This window comes from Apodemus sylvaticus, chromosome 5 (genome assembly GCF_947179515.1).
Source record: "Apodemus sylvaticus chromosome 5, mApoSyl1.1, whole genome shotgun sequence".
In the NCBI taxonomy this organism is placed as follows: Eukaryota; Metazoa; Chordata; class Mammalia; order Rodentia; family Muridae; genus Apodemus; species Apodemus sylvaticus.
The window spans coordinates 93698577-93722121 of NC_067476.1; the positions used below are offsets into that span (position 1 = coordinate 93698577).

The 23545-nt window shown below is 38.9% G+C and overlaps 1 pseudogene; it reads left to right on the plus strand.

Moving 5' to 3' along the window:
• The first annotated feature begins 416 nt into the window (after positions 1-416).
• On the plus strand, positions 417-3324 carry LOC127684878 (junction-mediating and -regulatory protein-like; annotated as a pseudogene).
• Positions 3325-23545: the final 20221 nt, after the last annotated feature.

Here is a 23545-nt window from a genome sequence, read left to right on the forward strand (position 1 = left end):
AAAATAGTCAAATTGGGGTGAAATCAACCAAAGAGAAACAAAGAGAACAATAAAAAGAATCAACAAAACTAAAAGCTGGTTCTTTGAGAAAATTAACAAGATAGATAAACCTCTAGCCGAGCTAACTGAAGGTCCCAGAGGCAGTATCCAATTTAACAAAATCGAAAATGAAGAGATGACAACTTTGTGGCGATGCTGACTACATTGTGGTGGTGCTGAGACTCTGCAGTCTGGTTCTGGCTGACACCACGCAGGCAGTAGGCAGAGAGGCGGCCTGGAAGTGGGCCCTGGAGAGCGCCCGTCCACCTCGATGCCTCGGTGTCTCAGCACTCAGTCCTGTGGCTTCGCTGGGCAGGCAGGTCCGGTGGCCCAGGGCGGCACTGCTGTAGTCAGCTTGTAAACAGATCCGGCTGCACATGACCGTGTGCGCTACCTGCTCCGGCGCGTATTGTCTCTTCTGTGAGTCACAAAAGAGCGGGTGGATAAGCAGCCAGCTTGCAAGGATGGCCGAAGGCGGCCAGCAAGGGTGAGCTGGGGGCGCGGCCTCCACGGAGAACCTGTCACAACCAGACTGCCCAGAGACAGGAGCGGTTCCCGGGAACAGGCAGGGACGCCCGCGTCTGATGGGAGCTGCGGGCCCTGCCCCCCGGCGGTCAGGAGTCGGCCAGAGGCCGCTGCCTCTATGTCGCTCCGGAGCCCTGAGCCACGGAAGAGCCAGCCTCCCCGGGCGGAGGGCGGCTCTCTGCCCAGCACCCGCAGCCAGAGGGGAGATCCTCCTCGGGGTCCGGCTGGCAAGGGACTGGAGAGTCCTCTCCGTAGCCCCGCGCGGCGGACCAAGGCCAGCCTGATCCGCAGAAGAGCGGAATCCTAGTGCCTCGCCAGTTCCGCCGGCTCCCCACCCCCACCCCACCCCCGTGTTGTCGGTGCGGGTGGTGAGTGCCTCCAGGGCTGTCTCCGAGGAGATCGAGGTCCTGGAAATGGTGAGGGAGGACCAGGCGCCACAGCTGCTCCCCAACCAACTGCTGCTTCAGCCTGTGGCTGAAGAATGCAGCTGGGCCGAGCTTTTCTCTTTCTGGAATCTGCATCAGCAGCTGTGCTCAGTCAACTACCACCTGGAGCCACGTCTGCTGGTGTTCCCAGAAGAGCCATCCAGCATGTGGCTGGTGCTGTTTGGGGGCGCCCCCAGATGAGTGAGCAGGAGATCGATCGACGCTTTATGTTACCAACTCCGGGTCTACCTGGGCCACAGCCTGGACTCGTGTGGCTGGAAGATCCTTTCCCAGGTGCTTTTCACCCAGAAGGTTGATACAGAGGAGTATTACGAAAGCTTCAGCGAGCTGCGGCAGAAGAGCTCTGAAGAGGTGCTTCAGTGGGCCAAGAGGCGCATCCGGGAGCTCTTGGACAAGCACAATACTATAGAAAGCATGGTAGAGCTTTTGGACTTGTATCAGATGGAGGACGAAGGCTACAGCAGTCTTGCCGAGGCTACAACTGAACTCTACCAGTATTTACTTCAGCCATTCCGATATATGTGAGAGCTGGCCATGCTGCGAAGACAGCATATCAAGATCTCCATGGAGAGCGATTATTTGGGCCTTCAAAAAATTGATTCGATAGAAAGAAGATGCCGACTGTCAGCGGAAAGCTCATATGGCTGTTTTGTCTATTCAGAATCTCACTATCAAATATTTGGAAATAACAGCAAAAGCTCAGAAAGCTGTTTATGATCATATGCGAGCAGATCAGAAGAAATTTGGCAAAGCATCATGGTCAGCAGCTGCTGAAAGAATGGAAAAACTCCAGTATGCAGTTTCTAAAGAGACGTTACAGATGATGAGAGCTAAAGAGATTTGTCTGGAACTTGAAGAAGCATGCACTTAAAGAAGAGATGCAAAGCTTACAGGGTGGAACTGAAGCTATACCTCAGTTGGGTCAGCTGGAATCTGACTACTATGATCCACAACTTCAGTTTGCAGTATGAAGTACAGTCTGAAATCTTGAAGTGTGAAGAATTATTATTAACTGCACAACTGGAGAAGAGAGCACCAAAAGACTTATATCAGAAAAGAGAGATGAAGTTGTGTACTATGACACGAAAGCATGGAGGCCATGCTGGAGAAGGAAGAGATGGTGGCGTCTGTGCAGGCACTGAGGGAAGAACTGCAGAAACTGCAGCAGAAGGCACACCAGCTGGAAGCAAGAAGGGGCTGCATCTCAGCCAAGAAAGTCTACCTCGGAAATAAAAAGGAAATTTGCATTGCAAAACACCATGAAAAAGTTCCAGCAGCGTTTTCAGAGTGACGATGAATATAGAGCCCATTATACAGTACAGATAAAGAGAGACAAGTTACATGATGAAGAGAAAAGAAAAAGTGCCTGGGTTAGCCAAGAGAGACAGAGGACACTGGAAGGACTGCGAACATTTAAGCAGAGGTACTCTGGACAAGTCATCCTTAAGTCAACCAGATTGGCTCACTCAAGAAGAAAAAGCACAGAAAGCCCTGTGCCCTGTGAGGAGCACTGTAACTCTCTCCCAGTAATGCTGCAGGTGAAGGAGAAAACAGAGGTGGGAGAAGGAGGAAGCCAGCTTGGGTCTTCACAGACAGCAGAACCCCAGAGCCTTATCCAACTTGAAGACTCTTCATCAGTACAACTTGAATCCACCTCATTACCTCCTCGTGCTGACAGCTCTGAACTGCCTCCTCCTGAGTCAGCTCCACTGCGGACTAGTTGTGACCCAAAACCGTGTTCTGTTAGATCCTCTCCCATCCCCCTCTTCCTCCAACACCTCCACCTCCACTCCCTCCCCCTCCACCCACCCCTTCCTGTTGCAAAGGACAATGGGGCCACCACTACTGCAGAGACACTGGAGAAAGACACCCTTAGGATGGAGGGCGGTGGGAAGAGCATCCCAAAGTCAGCCAGTACATCCGTGGCACACCTCTTCCATAGCAGCCAGCTGGTCAGTGCCTGGAAAAAACTCAGAAAGACAGCTGAGGGTTTGCAGAGGAGGAGAGTGAGTTCACCCATGGATTAAGTGTTAGCATCCTTGAAGCGTGGTAGTTTTCATCTGAAAAAGGTTGAAAAGCAGACACTGCCTCCTTTTCCTGATGAAGATGGTAGCAATAATATTTTGGCACAGATCAGGAAAGGGGTAAAACTGAAGAAGGTTCAGAAGGAAGTTTTGAGAGAATCCTTCACACTTCTGCCTGATACAGACCCTTTGACACCGAGCATCCATGAAGCTCCAAGAAGAATTAAAGAAGCATCCCCAGAGTCAGAGGATGAGGAAGAGCTTTGCCTTGCACAGACTGGGAGAACTAGCAGGTGACCTAACAGAGGGAAGAAAAGTACCTATGGATGAAGACTGGCAATGATTCTTTAGGGGAAATTTATAAGCTCTTGGCTCCACAATTGGATTCCATTTGGTCCTGAGTATATTGACAAAGTGGTATGAAAAGAGGAAGCACAACAGAGGCTAGTGCAATGTTCCCGACTGCAGTGAGAACAAGCCTCCTGGAGATGGCTGTTCCTCACACACCCTTTCTCCCCATCTACCCAGTCACAATCTCACATGGCCAGTTCCATCACTATGAATTCGAAGAACACTGGGTTGGCAGTGCACTGCACAGTTGGCAAGAACACTCCCAGCTGTGGGAACTGCTTTGGGATTCATCTTTCAGTGAACTGAAGATAACTTGCTGAAGCACAGTGGCTTCTACATCAGCTTATAGAAACAGTGACATGCGACAGAAGACATTTATCAAGGTAGTTATGGTCAGGAATTAAAAAAAAAAACATGAAATGAACTTAAAATTTCCACATTATTCATCTCCAGAGGAGATGTTCAGTATCTGAGAAGCCAATGGTGATATACCTATTAATGTGTGCACCAAAACATGACCCATTTAACAAGGCATATTTTTAAGAGGCCACACTCTTACATTTTATAAGAGTCTGAAGTTAAAATTTCCATGCTTTTAAAATAGTGTTTCATAATTCTGAATTTAGAATAGTTTGAATTTTACGTGCATCCTGATTATGAGAAGCAATGCTTTGTAATTTGATAATGTTATTTTTTAGTCTTTTTGTTTGAACTACTGATTGATTACTGTAACTCATGCCTTTTTATTGAGAATCAAAAATCAGGATTCAACCATAGGGATAAAAATGATAGCACCTCATGTCATGCACCAGTGTGAGTGTGTATTGTTCTGTTCCATGGTGAGGAACATGTGTTCCTTGAAGGTCCAGAAAGCAGCCGGTCCCAAAAGTCTCCAGCTGGCATTTCTATTTCTTATTCTGTGTATAAAGCTTTAGGAGAGCATTTGCTGCTGTCGCTAAGTCTTGAAACGTACAGATGTAGATCCAGCGCTGACCCAGCTGTTTTTATGAATGGGGCTGGCATGCAATGTCAGTAGGATTATGTGAACAAGTGTTACAGACCGTGGGTCTGCTGCAGGATAGCCAGGATTCTCTGGTCCAGGAAGGCACAGGTCTGGCTGAGATGACAGAAAGAACAAACCACACACACACAGAGGCAGTTTGAATCTGAATGTATTTGGAGCTCTAAGGCAAGGATTTTTATTCATGAAGAGTTGGTATTACCATTTCAAAAGATGTAGCCAGTGAGGCAGGCACAATTATCATAGCCATTTGGTTCAAGGAAATGCAAAATCAATCAGGTACAAAGTTTCTCAAGTAACAGATACAGAAGATCAATTTACAGATGCCATCAAACTTCTTGATTAGAATACAGAGTCACTCATGGTTTACAGTAAATCTTCAAAGAGTTTGAAGTTTCTTATACCACCTGGTTCTTAACAAGTTCTTGTGAGAAATCTGTATCTAACATTTAGCCTTCTACCTTGTCAAACAAAACTTCCTGACTTAATCAATGCTTTCAGTACCAGAATGCTAGAGCCATCCTCATACACATACGCACAGCCATAAAAACCTGCATGTGGTTGGAAGGTTGTAATTATGTAAACAACTATGAGGCAAAGCATTGCAATTCTTAAAAGGGAGCTTGGCCTCAAGGGTCTTCCCCAGTTTCTTTTCTATTAGCTTCAGAGTGTCTGGCTTTATGTGGAGGTCCTTGATCCATTTGGAGTTGAGCTTAGTACAAGGAGACAAGGTTGGATCAATTCGCATTCTTCTGCATGCTGACCTCCAGTTTAACCAGTACTATTTGTTGAAAAGGCTATCTTTTTTCCATTGGATATTTTCAGCCCCTTTGTAGAGGATCAAGTAGCCATAGGTGTGTGGGTTCATTTCTGGATCTTCAATCCTGTTCCATTGATCCACCTTCCTGTCACTGTGCCAATACCATGCAGTTTTTACCACTAATGCTCAGTAATATTGCTTGAGGTCAGGGATACTGATTCCCCCAGAATTTCTTGTGTTGCTGAGAATAGTTTTAGCTATCCTAGGTTTTTTGTTATTACAGAGGAATTTGATAATTGCTCTTTCTAACTTTGTGAAGAATTGAGTTGGGATTTTGATGGGTATTGCATTGAATCTGTATATTGCTTTTGGCAAAATGGCCATTTTAACTATATTAATCCTGCCGATCCATGAGCATGGGAGGTTTTTCCATTTTTTGAGGTCTTCTTCCATTTTCTTCTTCAGAGTCTTGAAGTTCGTGTCATACAAATCTTTCACATGTTTGATAAGAGTCACCCCAGGGTACTTTATACTGTTTTTGGCTATTGTGAAGGGGGTCATTTCCCTAATTTCTTTCTCAGCCTGCTTATCCTTTGAGTATAGGAAGGCTACTGATTTGCTTGCATTGATTTTATAACCTGCCACTTTGCTGAAGTTGTTTATCAGCTGTAGGAGTTCTCTAGTGGAGTTTTTTGGGTCACTTAGGTAGACTATCATATCATCTGCAAATAATGATAGTTTGACTTCTTCCTTTCCAATTTGTATCCCTTTGACCTCCTTATGTTGTCTAATTGCCCGAGCTAGTACCTCAAATACAATATTGAAAAGATAAGGAGAAAGGGGGCAGCCCTGTCTAGTCCCTGATTTTAGTGGGATTGCTTCAAGTTTCTCTCCATTTAGTTTGATGCTGGCTACCGGTTTGCTGTATATTGCTTTTACTATGTTTAGGTATGGGCCTTGAATTCCTGTTCTTTCCAAGACTTTAGGCAGGAAAAGATGCTGAATTTTGTCAAATGCTTTTTCAGCATCCAATGAAATTACCATGTGGTATTATTCTTTGAGTTTGTTTATGTAGTGGATTGCATTGATGGATTTGAATATATTGAACCAACCCTGAATCCCTGGGATAAAGCCTACTTGATCATGGTGGATGATTGTTTTTATGTGTTCTTGGATTTGCTTGGCAAGAATTTTATTGAGTATTTTTGCATTGATATTCATAAGGGGAATTGGTCAGAAGTTCTCTTTCTTTGTTGGATCTTTGTGTGGTTTTGGTATCAGTGTAATTGTGGCTTCGTAGAAGGAATTGGGTAGTGTTCCTTCTGTTTCTTTTTTGTGGAATAGTTTGAAGAGTATTGGTGTTAGGTCTTCTTTGAAGGTCTGATAGAATTCTGCACTGAAACAATCTGGTCCTGTGCTTTTTTTGGTTGGAAGACTTTCTATGACCCCTTCTATTTCTTTAGGGATTATGGGACTGTTTAGATGATCTTTTTGGTCCTGATTTAATTTTGGTATTTGGTATCTGTCTAGGATATTTTCCATTTCCTCCAGATTCTCCAGTTGTGTTGAGTATAGGCTTTTGTAGTAGGATCTGACATTGGGGAAAGTTTCTGAACAGATCACCAATAGCTTATGCTCTAATATCAAGAATTGATAAATGGGACCTCATAAAATTACAAAGTTTCTGTAAGGCAAAGGACACCATCAAAAGGACAAATCGGCAACCAACAAATTGGGAAAAGATCTTCACCAACCCTACATCAGATAGAGGGCTAATATCCAATATATATAAAGAACTTAAGAAGTTAGACTCCCGAAAACCAAATAACCCTATTAAAAATAGGGTACAGAATTAAACAAAGAATTTTCACCTGAATTTTCACCTTCGGATGGCAGAGAAGTTTAAGCATCTTAAAAAATGCTCAACTTCATTAGTCATTAGGAAAATGGAAATCAAAACAACCCTGAGATTTCACCTTACACCAGTCAAAATGGCTAAGATTAAAAATTCAGGAGACAGCAGGTGTTGGTGAGGATGTGGAGAAAGAGGAACACTCCTCTACTGCTGGTGGGGTTGCAAATTGGTACAACCACTCTGGAAATCAGTCTGGTGATTCGTTGGAAAACTGGGCACCTCACTTCCAGAAGATCCTGCTATACCACTCCTGGGCATATACCCAGAGGATTTCCTAGCATGTAATAAGGATACATGCTCCACTATGTTCATAGCAGCCCTATTTGTAATAGCCAGAAGCTGGAAAGAACCCTGGTATCCTTCAACAGAAGAGTGGATGCCAAAAATGGAGTTCTATTCGGCCATTAGAAACAATGAATTCATGAAATTCTTAGGTAAATGGATGGAGCTGGAGAACATCATACTAAGTGAGGTAATGCAGTCTCAAAAGATCAGTCATGGTATGCACTCAGAAATAAGTGGATATTAACCTAGAAAACTGGAATACCCAAAACATAATCCACACATCAAATGAGGTTCAAGAAGAATGGAGGAATGGCTCCTTGCTCTGGAAAGACTCGGTGAAGCAGTATAGGGCAAAACCAGAACAGGGAAGTGGGTGGTGGTGAGTGGGAGAACAGGGGGAGGGGAGGGGGCTTATGGGTCTTTCGGGGAGTGGGGGACTAGAAAAGGGGAAATCATTTGAAATGTAAATAAAAAATATATCAAATAAAAAAAAAAGAGAAAAAAAAGGGAGCTTGGCAGTTAGTGAATGGACTTCAAAGACAGGATTATCAGCCAGGCCATAGGAATCCCAAGAAGAGAGAAAAGGAGGAAGTCAGGGCAAACTGCTACTTGAGAACTACAGACCCATCTTAAATAGCTAGAGAGTAAGAAAATATATCAAATTGCCAGGTGAGATTTCTGCTTCTAAATTTACAGAGAGTTCCGTTATTCCCAGGAGACATTTCTTTTTTCCACCTGTGTCTGTAAAATATCATTTTTACAGACTTCACTGGGCTACCACGGCAGACAAGCGTGAAAGCAGATGTGCTAGACCCAGTTTACAGTACATTGTAGTGTGTGCTGCTGATGAAGACAGGTCTTGGCTTCATATGCAGGAGATGAAATACCAAAAAAGAACTTCATTCCCAGGGTTGCCCAGAGATTTCCCTGAAGTGAAAGCCTCTCAGTGTCTGCCATTATTTCCCCCAGGAACATGGCTCCCTTCTTGTCACTTTTAAGAGATGTTTCTCTTTAAATATGAAAAGGATTTTTGTAATAGGTTATACAAAACTAAATCTTTGCACTTACACTATTCATGTCTATTGATTAGACTGGGAGCTCATGGAGCATTTACTTTATATATTAGTTTCAGTTCAAGTATAAGTCACACATCTTGTCTGCAACAATTAAAACAGCTCTGATACTTAAGCCTCAAATAAAAAAAAGGAAAGAAAGAAAGAAAGAAAGAAAGAAAGAAAGAAAGAAAGAAAGAAAGAAAGAAAGAAAGAAAGAAGGAAGGAAGGAAGGAAGGAAGGAAGGAAGGAAGGAAGGAAGGAAGGAAGGAAGGAAGGAAAATGAGAAGGGAGATATAACAGCAAAAACAGAGGAAATTCAAAAGATATCAGATCCTACTACAAAAGCTTATATGCAACAAAACTAGAAAATCTAGATAGAATGGACAGTTTTCTGGACAGATACCACTTACCAAAGTTCAATCAAGAGCAGGTAAAATATCTAAATAGGCCCATTTCCCATCAGGACATAGAAGAAGTCATTAAAAAATCTCCCATCAAAAAAAAAAAAAAAATCCCAGGGCCAGAGGAATTTATTACAGAATTCTACCAGAATTCCAAAGACCTTATATCAATATTCCTCAAACTATTCCATAAGAGAGAAACAGGAGGTGCACTACCTAATTCATTCTATGAAGTCATAATTACTCTGAAACCTAAACCACACAAGGACCAAACCATAAAAGAGAACTTCAGACCAATCTCAGTTATGAATATCAATGCAAAAATGCTCAATATAAAAACTTGCAAAGTGAATCCAAGAACACATCAAAACCATCATTTAACATGATCAAGTAGATTTCACCCCAGGGATTCAAGGTTGGCTCAGTATATAAAAATCCATTAACATAATCCACTATATAAGGAAGTTCAAAAGAAAAAAAAAATCACACGATCATCTCCTTAGATGCATTAGAAGCAATTGACAAAATACAAAAAAAAAAAAAAACCCAAAAAACAAACAAGCAAACAACAACAACAACAACAAAAAAAACCCTTCATGTTTAAAGTGCTGGAGAGATCAGAAACTCAAGGCCCCTATCTAAACATAATAAAAGCAATTTACTGAAAACCAACAGCCAATCTTAAATTAAATGGAGACATACTTGAAGCAATCCCTCTGAAATCTGTGACCAGACAAGGATGCCCACTCTCCCCATATCTATTAAATATAGTATTCAAAGTGCTAACTAGAACAAAATAAAACAACAAAAAGAGATGAAGGGGATACAACTGGTAAAGAAGAAATAGAGGTACACTATTTGCAGATGATATGATAGTGTACATAAGTGACCCCAAAAATTCTACCAGAGAACTTCTCCAACTAATAAACAACTTCAGCAAAAAGGTGGGATATAAAATTAACTCAAATATATCAGTAGTTTTCCTTCATACAAATGATAAACATGCTGAGAAAGAAATTAGGGAAACAATTCCCTTCACAATACTCACAATAATATATAATATCTTGTGGTAACACTAACCAAACAAGTAAAAGATCTATATGACAATAACTTCAAGTCTCTCAAGAAAGAAATTGAACAAGATCTCAGAAAATGGAGAGAACTCTCATGCTCATTGATTGGCAGGATTAACATCATAAAAATGCCCATCTTACCAACAGCAATCTAAAGATTCAATGCAATCCCCATCAAAATCACAACACAATTCTTCAACAACACAGAAAAAGCAATTCTCAAGTTCATCTAGAAAGGCTAAAAATTAGAATAGTAATAATCAATTCTTAACAATAAAAGAACTGCTCTGGGAATCACCATTCCTGACCTCACATTCTACTATAGAGCAATAGTGATAAAAACTGCAGACAGGTTAATCAATGGGATAGAATTAAAGACCCAGAAATAAAACAACACACTTATGGACACTTGATCGTAGACAAAGAAGCCAAATATATACAATGGGAAAAAAAGCATCTTCAATAAATGGTGCTGGTCTAATTTGCTTTGTGTATGTAGAACAATGAAAATAAACTCATATTTTTCACCTGTACAAAGCTCAAGTTCAAGTGGACCAAGAACTTCCACATAAAGCCAGACACACCAAATCTAATAGAAGAGAAAGTGGGAAAGAGCCTTGAACTCATTGTCACAGTGGGAAATTTTCTAAACAGAATTTCAATGACTCATGCTCTAAAACAGATCAAGAATTGATAAATAGAACCTCATGAAATTAGAAAGCTTCTGTAAGGCAAAAGACATAGTCAATAAGACTAATTGGCAACCTTCTGATTGGGGAAAAAAAAATCTTCACTAACTCCACTCCCGATAGAGAGGGCTGATATCTGAAATGTATAAAGAACTCAAGAAGCTAACAAAAAAAAAAAAAAAAAGCAAAACAAAACAAAACAAACAAACAACAAAAAACCCAATCAAAAAAGGCATATAGAAGATCGGAATATCTACAAAACATCTAAAGAAATGTTCAAAGTCCTTAGTGATCAGAGAAATGCAAATACAAACAACCCTGAGATTCCACCTTACATGAGTCAGAATGGCTAAGATCAAAACCTTAAAAGACAACACATGTTGTCGAGGATGGAGAGAAAGAGGGACATTCCTGAATTGTTGGTGGGATTGCAAAGTGGTAGGTTCCTCAGAAAATTGAAATCAGATCTACCTGAAGACTCAGCAATATCACTCTTGGAAACATACCCAAAAGATGCTCACTAGGCCACAGGGCCACATGTTCCACTCTGTTCATAATATATATTATCCAAAAGTGTTCTCAACACAAAGTCTCCCAACCAAAAATAGGCAAATAGAAAGATAGATTGATAGATAGATAGATAGATAGATAGATAGATAGATAGAGCAACCAAGCAAGCTCTGAACTAGATATTTTAGTTAACTTCCTTACTTCTCAAATTATTCCACAAAATAGAAACAGAAGGAACATTGACAAATTCATTCTATGAGGCTACAAGTTACCCTGATACCCAACCTTACAAAGTACCAACAAAGAAAGAGGATTAAGAGAGTTACGGATTAATTTCTTTAATGAACATTGACACAAAATACAATAAAGCACTTCCAAACAGAATCCAAGAACACATCAAAATTATCATCCAGATGATCCAGTAGGCTTCATCCTAGATATACAGGGATAGTTTAACATACATAAAATAAAACATAATGTAAATTAACATAAATAGCTACTGGAGCAGGAACACATCACAGGAATTAAAAGGAAGATAGGGAAGGAAAGGCATAATGTAATTATAGTTAATTTAGAAAAAATTCAAATAAACAAAACCACAGTAATTAAAGTACTAGAGGCATGTGGGATGCTACTAGATTTTTTAAAAAGGAAAAGATGAAGAATTGATGCAGTTCTTTCTCTGGATCCTGAAAATGTGGAGAATGACAGCTACAGCTACAGTAGGGAGGTCAGGTTAATTGATAGACCTTTGATTTTTCTTTTATTTAGATTGGTGTTGAGCCTGTATTTAACAAGTGTCCAATGCTATTCATAGTCTTCCTCACTTGAATGGTTTTTTTACATACCAGGGACCTCTCACTAGTGGCTACATATAACTTTATATTCTATGAGCTAGATTTTTTCAAAATACCCCAGATTGTACCTTTGGAAGGGCTAACCATTCTATCTTGAAGGAATCTCCTAAGTTCATTGTAAATGTGGTAAAGAATCAGCCCTGAAATCTGTTCACCATAGAACTCATACTCAACCTTTCCTGTTCTCCCAAATACTAAACACTACACTGGAAAAATGTTCTCCAGATTTATCTTCCTCAATTTCAAGCCATCAAATAATGGTTCTATATGTTGATCCATCTACTGATCAGGACTATTAGCTTCATGCTCTATCCTCGGATGATCACATGGATTTCTGCCTACACAGTGGGCCTACGTGTTTCACTGCCTGAGTGAAGACCTGAAATTTTCACTACAGCAATTTATGAAATTTCTGCACCTGTAACTGCACTTTAGGGATGCTTCTCATTTTAGGCATTGGTAAATTAAATTCAGACTACCTTATTTTTAGTTGTTCCCCAGCGGAGCTCTATTTTAAACAAATCTTTAAACAAACACATTCTGAACTGTGGGCTTTTGTCCTTGTGGAACCATTTCTGAGACCTGGGGCAGAAGAGCACTAAAAATGAGGCAGACAGAGCTGAAGCTACTGATAAAGGTTATAATGACTCATTTATAAGAAATTCCACAAAGAAAGGCTACAGGGGAGCAAGGAAACACCTGTTCCAGAAAATACTTCATGAAAATCAGTAACCATAACAGAGTCATCACAAACATTTAACATTTCTGCTCCAACAAGAACCAACATTTAATAAGTCTAAAAAAAGGTATGTTTCCTTCTGAAACTTCCTCTTTTTTCAATCATCCCAAGTTACAATAAATAAATAGTTGTTTGGCTACAAATCAAGGAATAATTAATTTCTTCATCCCTTTGATGTTCATTAGTCACTAAATTATCAAGTTCTATTAATCCTAAGTAGTTCTTAAATATGGCCTCAATCATAGACAAAAGAACAACAGACAACTGGGTAAAACTGTTAGAGAACACAGTAGATTGTTTTTTTCTTTGCTTGAAAATTTCAGCTTCTGATGTCTGAGGCTTTGCATTGGCTAAACACTTTGTCTTAATGAGTGTTCTATTGCTTCGAAGAAACACCTTAACCATGCCAGCTCTTATAAAGGAAAGTATTTAATTGGGGATGGTTTGAAGTTTCAGAGGTTTATTCCATTCTCATCATTGTGGGTAGCATGGTAGTATGCAGGCTCACATGATGCTGGAGAAATAGCTGAGATATCTACATATAGATCCATTGGTAATGGGGAAAAAGAGACTTTGGATTTGAAGCAGGCTTTTGAAATCTCAAATCCGTGCTTCAGCTGCACACTGCCTCGAACAAGACCACACCTTCTAAGCCTTCTCAAGCTGTGCCACTCCCTAATGGCTAAGCATTCAAATATGTGAGTCTATAAAAGCTATTCTTATTCAAGGTTTGTAAACTTATCATAATGTAAAATGCATTCAGTCCAACTTGAAAAATGTTCTTAGTCTGCCACAGGATCAGCATTGTTTTAAAATCCAAAATTCAAAGTCTCTTCTGAGACTCATGATGTTCTCTTAGCTTTAACCACTAGTAAAATTGACATCAAAAAGTAGACCACATGCTTCCAACACCCAATTACACAGAATATACATTACAATTCCAAGATGGAGAAAAGGATAGATAGCAAGGAAATACTGAACTAAAGCAAGACTGAAAACCAGCAGTCAAATTCCAAACTCTTCATCTCCATGTCGAGTACTTGCTGTGGTTTCAATGAGTAGTTTGTCTCTCCCATAGATCATAGATTTAAATACTTGATCATTATGGAGTGGGAGTCTTAGAAAGGATTATGAGATGTGGTCTTATTTAAGGAAGCATGTTACTGGAGAAGGGCTTTGAGGTTTTAAAGCCCATGTCAAAACCAATAGGAAGCCCTTTCTCTTCCTGTTGCCTGTGGATCTATATGTAGACCTCCCAGCTACTCTCCAGCACCATGTCTGCCTGCATGCCCCCATGATCACTACCAAAAGGAAGATGAAGTAATTCTCTGAAACTCCAAGCAAGTACCCCTTCAAATGCTTTCTTGCATTCACCATTGCTCTCTTCAGACAAACCAGAAGAGGCACAAACCCCATTGCTGATCTACCATGTGGTTGCTGAGAATTGAACTCAGGACCTCTGGAAGAGCAGTCACTGCTCTTAACCACTGAGCCATCTCTCCAGCCCTAAGTGCTTTCATGTGACTTGCAGAGGTCAAGTGTCTGGTCACAGTAATAGGATGCTGACTAGTATATAACTTTTCAGATCTCCAATTCCTTTCAGCTTTGTTGACTGCAAGATACTTCTCTCTCTTTTAGAATGGTTCCATACCCAGTCTGAAGCATTCCTTGGTGTGCTTTGGTTCCTCTAAGAAAGGGAACAAAATACTCACAAGGGCAATAAGGGAGACAATGTGTGGAACAGAGACTGAAGGAAAGGTCACTGAGAGACTGCCCTACCTGGGGATTCATCCTATAAACAGTCACCAAACCCCAACACTTTTAGGGATGACAAGAAGTGCATTCTTCTTTTGGGGGCCATCTTGCTGAAAGCAATCTGCAGAGTAAATGTAATCCCCATCAAAATCCCAAATCAATTCTTCATAGATCTAGAAAGAACAATTTTCAAATTCATCTGGAATAACAAAAAACCCAGGATAGCAAAAACTATTCTCCATAACAAAAGATCTTCTAGGGCAATCACCATCCCTACCTCAAGCTCTACTACGAAGCAATAGTTATAAAAACTGTTTGGTATTGGTATGCAGACAGGCAGGAAGATCAATGGAATAGAATTGAAGACCCAGAAAAGAACTCACACAAGTACAGTCACTTGATATTTGACAACAGAGCTAAAAACATCCAGTAGAAAAAAGACAGCATTTTTAACAAATGGTGCTGGGTCAACTTGAGATCTGCATGCAGAAAAATGTAAATTGACCCATTCTTATTTCCTAGTAGAAAGCTCAAGTCCAAGTGGATCAAGGTTCTACACATAAAACCAAACGCACTGAAGCGTATAGAGGAGAAAGTGGGGATGAATCTTGAACACTTGGGCGCAGGGGAGAAGTTCCTGAACAGAATACCAATTGCTTATGCTCTAAGAACATGAATAGACAAATGGGACCTCATAAAACTGAAAAGCTTCTGTAAGTCAAAGGACAGTCAATAGGACAAAAAGGCAATCAACAAATTGAGGAAAGATCTTTACCAACCCTACATCTGATGGTATTAGAGAGCTAATATCCAATGTATACAAAGAATATAAGAAGTTAGTCTCCAGAGATTCAAATAACCCTATTAAAATGAAGTACAGAGCTAAACAGGGAATTCTCAACTGAGGAAACTTGAATAGCTCTAAAGCACCTAAAGAAATGTTCAGCATCCTTAGTTATCAGGGAAATGCGAATTAAAACAACACTGAGATTCCACCTTACACCAGACAGAATGGCTAAGATGAAAAAAATCAGGGGGCAGCAGATGCTGGAGAGGATGTGGGGAAAAGGGAATACAGCTCTATTGTTGGTGGGATTGCAATCTGGTAAAACAACTCTGGAAATCAGTTTGTCAATTCCTCAGAAAATTAGACATAGTACCACCTGAGGACCCAACTATACCACTCCTGGGCATATACCCAGAAGATGTTCCTACATGTAATAAGGACACATGCTCCACTATGTTCATAGCTGCCTTATTTATAATAGCCAGAAGACAGAAAGAACTCAGATGCCCCTCAGCAGAGGAATGGATACAGAAATTATTGTATATATACACAATGGAGTGCTATTCAGCTATTAAAAACAATGAATTCATGAAATTCTTAGGCAAATGAATGGAGCTAGAAACTGTCATCCTGAGCGAGGCAACCCAATCACAAAAGAACACACATGGTATGCACTCACTAATAAGCAGACGTTAGCCCAAAAATTCAAAATAAACAAGTTACAATTCTCCCAGCACAAGAAGCTCAAGAAGAAGTAGCACTTAAGTGAGAGGGCTTTGGTTCCTCTAAGAAAGGGAACATAATAGTCACAGGAGCAATAAGGGAGACAATGTGTGGAACAGAGACTGAAGTAAAGGCCACCCAGAGACTGCCCTACCTGGGGATTTATCCTATAAATAGTTACCAAACCCCAACACTTTTATGGATGACAAGAAGTACATACCAAAAGGAGTATGCCATCGTTGTCTCTGGAGGGGCCCTTCCAGAGCCTTACAAATACAGAGGTAGATGCTAGCAACCAACTATTGATCTGGGCATAGGGTTCCCAAAGGAGGAGCTGGGGGATGGTCCAGAGGAGTTGAAGGGCTTTACAGCCCCATGGGAAGAACAATTATTTCAGCCACCCAGATGCCCCAAGACTCCCAGAGACTGAACCATCAACCAAGAGGCACACATGTTTCCAGTCTAAAATGTGGCAGAGGAAGGCCTTGTTGGGCATCAGTGGGAGGAATGGTCCTTGGTCAGGGCCCCAACAAAGGGAAACCGAGGGTGGGGGAGGCAGGAGTGTGTTGGGTAGAGGAGCATATAAGACAGGGGGAAGGTGGAGGGGGAGATATTGGGAGTTTTAGGGGAGGGGGGATATTGGGAACGGTTTTTCTATTGGCAATGTAAATGAAGACATTATTCAATTTAAAAAAAAAAGGACTTCTACAGCTCTGTCTAAAGATTAGCTGTGAGTTTCAGCATCTGCTTTGGTTAGCTGCTGGGCTGATCCTCTCAGAAGACACTTATGATAGGCTGTTGCATACACGCATTACAGAGTATCATTAATAGTGCCAGAGATTGGTTCTTGCCCATAGGACGGAAGTCAAATCGGGCAGTCATTGGTTGGTCATTCTCCCAGTCTCTGCTCTATTTTTGTCCCTGCACTTCTTATGGCAGGATATATTTGAGGTCAAGGTTTTTCTGAGTAGGTTGGTGTCCTTATTCCTCCACTGAGAGTCCTGCCTAGTCACTGAGGTATCCACTTTAGGCTCCACATTGCCTACTGCTAGACTCCCTGGAGCCTCCCCTATCCCAGGTCCCTAGCATATCCCAGAGTTCAGCAATGTTTCTCCTCCCACTGATGATATCTGTTCACTCTCCCAGCCCTCTTTCCCTGGCTTTTCCTATACTTGATTCCCCATTACCCTCGCCATTCTCTCTCTCTCACTCCACCTATAATGACTATTTCATTTACCCTTCTGAGAGAGATTCAAGCATCCTCCCTTGGGCCTTCCTTGTTATTTGGCTTCTTTATGTCTGTGGATTATAGCATGCACATTCTGTATTTTATGGCTTGTATCCACTCATAAATGGGTACATACCATCCCTGCCATTTGGGGTCTGGGTTATCTCACTCAGGAGCATATTTTCTAGTTCCATCTATTTGTCTGCACATTTCATGATGTCCTTCTTTTTAAAAGCTGAGAAATATTTTATTGTGGAAATGATCCACAAATCTGAATCCATTCTTCCTTTGAGGGACATCTCAGTTGTTTCCAGTTTTGTGCTATTACAAATAAAGCTTCCATGAACATAGTGTAGCAAGTCAACACATCATGCCAATCTAACTGGATATCTGCATGTAGAAGAATCCAAATATATCCATATTTATCACCCAGAACAAAACTTAAGTCCAAGTGGATAAAAGTCTTTAACATATAATTGGACACACTAAATTTAATAGAAGGGAAAGTAGGGAACTTCCTTGAACACATTGTGACAGTAGACAGTTTCCTAAACTGAACAACAATAACTCAGGCACCAAGATTAAAAATTAATAATTGGGACTTCATGAAACTTAAAAGTTTCTGTATGGCAGTGGATACCATCAATGGGACAAAATGACAGAATCCAGAATGGAAAAAAAGGTTTTTACTAAACCTATATCTGAGAGAGAGCTTATATCCAAAATATAATATAAAGAACTCAAAAAGTTATATATCAACAAACCAAGTAGTCCAATTAAAAATGGGGTTCAGAGCTAAACAGAAAATTCCAGTGGAGGACTCTTGAATGACTGAGAAACACTTAAGGAAATGTTCATCATCCTTAGTCATTAGGGAAACACAAATTGCAATGACTCTGAGATTTCACATTACACCAGTCAGAATGGCTAAGTTCAAAAGTTTAAGAGACAGCACATGCTAGGGAGGATATAGAATAAGGGGAGCACTTCTCCATTGCTGGTCAGAGCACATACATGCACACCAATTCTGGAAACAAATTTGGCAGCTTCCAATAAACAAATTATGAACAGTTCCACATCAAGATGTAGCTATACCATTCCTAGGCATATCCCCAAAATATAGGTTTCTTATGTAACATTAAATATTTTCAAGTTGTTACTCGATATTTACATTCTCATTTTTTTAAGAATCAAGTTACATAATATCTGCATTCTATGGTTTTATTCATATAGTGTTGAATGATGGTCTCCTTCTCAGGGGTCCAGAACCTTCATTCAAGTAACTCAAAACAGCTATATCTTCCAAAATTTCTAAACAAATGACTTACCAATTTAACTTATAATAGATCAACACAAATGATAAAGTAGTGATTTTTAAAAATATCTATATCCTCTGATTTTGCATAACACTTAGGCTTTCTTGGACACACATTTGTCAAAATGAAACAATAAGAACTTTTATCTTTTTTCCTTACTAACAAGTGAAGTGCATTTTCAGACAACTAGTTTTAGAGTACTTTTAATTTGATATATGAATCCAAAGTACAGCTATCCACTTTTGAAATATTTTTTACTCCATTTCAAGCGATTCATACAATAAAATTATTGCTCTGCAAAGAGGTTATTTTACAATATCTAATACATTACTCAGAATCCTCTTATTTTTCCCTCTTAGATAACCAGACAATTCTTTTGATACTTCTCTCTTGGGCAAACCAGTATCTCATCATCCAATTCCCAATAGAAACCATTAATGAGCTGGGTATTGGCCGCCTTCACAGTACCAATGGGTCACTCTCCTGAGTAAATAATTAGCTTCTTTGCAACGATAAAAAAATCATACATATATCTTTGTCTTTGGGGGCATTGCTTATAGAAATGAAAAATAATATATTTAAATTTCCCTTCTCTTCAACGTGTACCTGCTGTTACTTGAGAGAAGGTAAGGGGTGGTTTACATTTAAAACCTGCCATTCATAGTTGTCTTAATTTTGACAGCCCTCTAAACTCCCATCTGTAAAATAATGTCAGACATGTCACTTTTCAAGAATATTTTTACCTTTTTATTTCACACTATCACATAATCATTTTGAGGTTTCACATAAATATATTGCTTTATATAATCAATCTTGTGCTCATAACCTTTTGCTGTTTTTTTTTAATTTGCCTTTTCAGTATGAAGTTTTTTCAAGATACATGAATTTCTGCTGTCTGTAGCCCTCAGACAATTGTATACTTCATTTCCAACTATGGCAAGCAGATGTCTGGTCACAGATATTTCTTGCATATTTAAAGATCATATGACAATCTCAATAATCTCAAGCCTTGTCTTCCAATGCTCTGGAGTAATTCCTACATTTTATTTTAACATTTGAATACGCTAAGCAGCAAATAAACTGAAGAACTATGCCAAGACTTAGGTACATTCTAGCCCACAGGATTCTGCAGAAATGCAATGGATAGGAGTTCTTTTTATTGTAGTGGTATAAATGTTTGAAATAAAGAAAAAGAAAATTTGGGAGAGTCCATCAAGGGGACAGGGTAGGGAAAGGATTAGTTATTTACAAAGCAGGATGTATAGTTTTATGTCAAACTGAGTATGAGTTCAAAGACTAACAGGATCCTTTCAATAAAGCAAAGTGATCCTATCAAATATATATTATTCTGAGATTTTATACCTGTTTCTCATAATAATTTTTAGAGTAATATTGAAGACCAATACACTAGAGTTTAAGACATCTAGCATCTGATCTGGACTTCTGAATGTTTTGCTATTGATGTTGTACTGTTAAACACTAGGCTGTTTTATGTAGAATCAAGGGTTAAATGCATTCTCTCACAGTTGTTCCCAATTTTCATGTAAATCTATGATTCTATTAGTATGCTTTGTTTAACATATGTTTATATATCTTGTTTGAAGTGATACTACCCATAGACCTTGAGTAATATTAAGTCACCACCAGCAGGAAAATCACCAAACACTGTGGGGACCTGGCTTATGATGAACTCAGGAGCTTCATGCTGTAATCAATGTTCTGAAGGAAAAAGAGTAAATCACTATAGTTTGCTTTTGCTTTGATTTTCATCTTTTGAGATAAAACTGTGAAGTTGTTTTGCTATATTTTTACTATTTTTGTGCATAAATTCTCTAGAAACATGTGGATTTAATAATAATATATTAAAAAATGGCTGAAGATGATTGTAGGTGAATAAGACCTTCATTTATTTAAATTCTCATTCTTTATAATTAGCACAAGTAGAAAACAACAGATATAAAAGTGTATTAAGTTACATTCCACTATAGTTTGGGGGAACTATAATGTAAATATAGATTAGAAGTCTAGTAACAAAATTATGAATGCATTAATATAACAACAATTGTTTTGCAATGCATAAGCTACAATAACCAAGAACTTAAATGGGTGTTCAAGAATTTTTATATGTAATAATGTAGGAAACGATGCAGAAATTGAAAGTTAATCAAAATTGTTTCATATTATAGAATAGGAAAGCAATCAAAGTGATTAGTCTCTAGATTCATACCAAAGTATTATCTCTTTTTGTCCCATCTAATTATCCTTCTCAGTATTTGTCCATTCACTCTATCTTTTATTTAAAAACTAATGTCTCTTCCAAAAATTGTTGAGCAGGCACAAATCCAACAGACATGCTAGCATGGTTAGTGGAAAGCCTTAGTCTTCAACAAAGAATTACAGGTAACTAAGGAATGCTGGGAGCAGGGGAAATAGCCTTCCTGAAGCAAGAACACACTAACTGGTTATCCAATATTATATGCTCATCCCTAGAAATATATATATGTGTGTGTATACATATACATACATGTGTATGTATGTATATATATATGTGTGTGTATACATATACATACATGTGTATGTATATATATATATATATATATGTATGTATGTGTGTGTATGTGTGTGTGTGTGTGTGTGTGTGTAAGGCTATATTGTTCAGATTGAGCAAATTATCCCAGTGGATAAGGTCACAAGGACATCCATTTTCCTTATAGTTATTTTATTATTACAAGAATGCGTTCAGAATAGCCACCTCTATTCAACCAAAAGCAAACAGCATGCTTTGTCACTGCTTGAGTAGATTTCCTTAGGGAGTTTTCATCTTAAGATAATTTTACACAAGGCCCAATGTTAAAGTATCTTTTATTCGTCTGGTATAATTATCAGCTTGGAGGCTTACTTCTGCTTTCCTCTAACTGAGGTTCAGTCCTGGAAGTTTCTAGCCTCTATATACTCTTATCTAGACCTACTGGTGAATAAGCTCACCTTTGTTAGCTCTTTCTGAACTCTGACTGGCTGGCCAATTCAGCTGTTCTGGCTCAAAATTCCTCTCCAAGCTGACTGATTTAATCTGGCCTCTCTCAGTTGCTCCTGAATTGTTCTGTTTAGCCCAAAATTATCTCTGGCAATATGTTCTAGTCCTCCTACTCTTTTTCATTCTCTGGCTCATTCTGTCTTCACCTGTGTCCTGCTTATTCTCTCTCTGCAACCTCTCTCTGTCCAGCTATCTGGTAAAAACTGCCCTCTCTTCTCTCTCTGTAATGCTCTCTCCTAAGTAGCCTCTCTTTTCTCTCTGTTCTCATAAGAGTTGGGCATATCTTATTTTGTCAAACCTTTCTCTGATTCACTATTATGTCTGCCACTCAATTAGACATCACTTTCAAATGGATACTTCCTTCTACAAACTAACTTTACCTTCATTGTTTGGGATTCTAAGTCTGCACTAAGGGAGTTCCGTCTGTATTCCATCCAGAGGGATTAAATATGTGGCTAAAGCTGAGTCACACCACCACTACAAACAGGTTTTTCCAGTAAACAGCACAATCTCCAGGTTCACAGTGTGATCTAATATCCTGCATTATCCAAGAAAATTAAACAAAGCCCTTTACTGATTTAATTGTATTTTGTCCTTAGATAATATTATTTGTGACATAAAAACGTGCAATAGAATCAATAACATTCTTTATTTCATCAGTTATAGGTGAATCCTAGTTTTCAAAAAGCTTCGATAAACCTGTCAACTCTTTAGATCCCTAGATAATTTGATATTTGAGGGGAAAATAGATATGAATATAGTGGGTGAATCGAAAGATTACTTAAATCTAAAAATAGAATTAGAAACCCTGAAACCTGGAATGCTATCATTGTAACTGGAAATGATGGGCTATGGTAATGCTTTTGTAAAGTCCATCATCAAGCTTTATTTCATCATTATAGCCAACTTTGTATATTTGATGTATTTATGCCTAGTGGCTCTCATTAAAACTGCCTTAAAGCCTTACTTAGAACTGTCAATAAAGTGTTCTGAGTGTTTGTGACTGGAGAGTTTACAGTTAGTATTTCAGAGAAGTACTACACAACAAGGTATGGAGTTAAAATTCTTGATATATTATTTAAGGGTTAAAATACCTTCCCTCTTGTGAATTGTAAATAAACGCATTTCATTAAGCTTTTGCTACCTGCTTTGTACGGGGCAGTATTGTTCCCTCTGATTTGGTAATACTAATATATTTTACTAATTATAATTGTACATTTTCTTATTTAACATGAGAGTAATATTTTCTTATATTTTGTTGATTTCTAAAACACACACACACACACATAGATACACAGTTACATTACAAGTTCTCTATATCATTGTTCACTTTGCCTGATGGATTTTTAGTATCCAATCATGTATATTTTAATCATTTTAATATTATAAAGATATCAGCTTTATTCTCTCTAAACATTGAAATACAAGCACAAGATAAGACAATCATGTGTAAGAAACAATTTCTTTATTCCTTCCTTTCTTCCTTTCTTTATTTCTCTTTCTTCCTTTCTTTCTCTTTCCATTTTTTCTTTCATTGGGTACAGAGAATCAAAGCCCATACATACTAGTAACACATTTTATCTTTGAGTCATTTTTTTCAGCTGGCATAGGTAAGAAATAAGTTAAGTATGTTGACTTGCGTTCCATTCTAATGCCTGATATTCACTTAATTTTATTATTTTTAAATGGCAGCTTTAAAATAATCTTAGGTTTTGAAAAAAAAATGTGAATGTCCTTACAGAGTCTTTTAGTATTATTCCCAATATCTCTTTTTATTTCATCCAAAGTCCTTGAATTTAGTTCATTTTATCCTACTACATAAATTGTCTCAGAAGGTTATGTTTTATCAATTGCTATAATTTAATGTAGTATATCTTTGTGAGTATAGCTCTTTTCATATTCCATAAATCTCATGTACACTGGGTTCCTCACATTTTGTAAGTAGTCTACACCAATTAAAAATACTTATTGCTAATAGAAATTGTTTGATAAGCAAATGATCTACTCTTAAG